Genomic DNA, 649 nt, shown 5'->3' with positions numbered 1-649 from the left:
GATATAAATACATTGCAGAGATAGCGGAGCTAATATTTATAGATCTGTGGCGGAAAAAGTCCGCGATCGGATCTCGATCGTTATATTAATTACATAGTGTCAAATTCAACGAAACACTTTGCACTCTAACAATGATAAATGTACTCACTTAAATTACCACTACAAGGGCAAAACAAACAGCTGGACGAAAAGTTAACATCCAAGTGCTCTATGCGTTTCTCTCGTTATGGAGCAGAAAACGAAACGAATTCCAGGTACCTCACTTCCTGTAAATTACTCAGACTGTGGGAAAACACAGATAAATAAACTCACTGCGCCCTCTATAGGCGAAAAGGGGGCTACTGCAACTGCAGGCACAAACAGTTCCAACACAGTTATGGAGGCTACGTCCAACTTTATCTACAGTCTATGGATGATACAGAGTGGTTTTATGTACTCCACAACAACGTTATAGTTTGAGCATTACACAAAGTGCTGTCAACTCATTAGGGATCCTAACAGCAGAGCTGCTTCTAGTTCTTCGCCTCCCACTTACTAACCTGCTGGCTCGTGCACGGGCCACTAGAAGGTTCTGACCTGTTCTGACCGTTAGACGTTTGTCAATATAAACAGGCTGTTCCTCCTTAGATCGGTTAGAGTCGTTAGAATT

This window comes from Seriola lalandi, unplaced genomic scaffold, assembly GCF_002814215.2.
Source record: "Seriola lalandi dorsalis isolate HSWRI2012SDOR001 ecotype SW California unplaced genomic scaffold, Sedor1 jcf7180002054952, whole genome shotgun sequence".
Taxonomy (NCBI): Eukaryota; Metazoa; Chordata; class Actinopteri; order Carangiformes; family Carangidae; genus Seriola; species Seriola lalandi.
The sequence above is the reverse complement of the archived record's forward strand: the minus strand, read 5'-3'. Positions refer to the sequence as shown.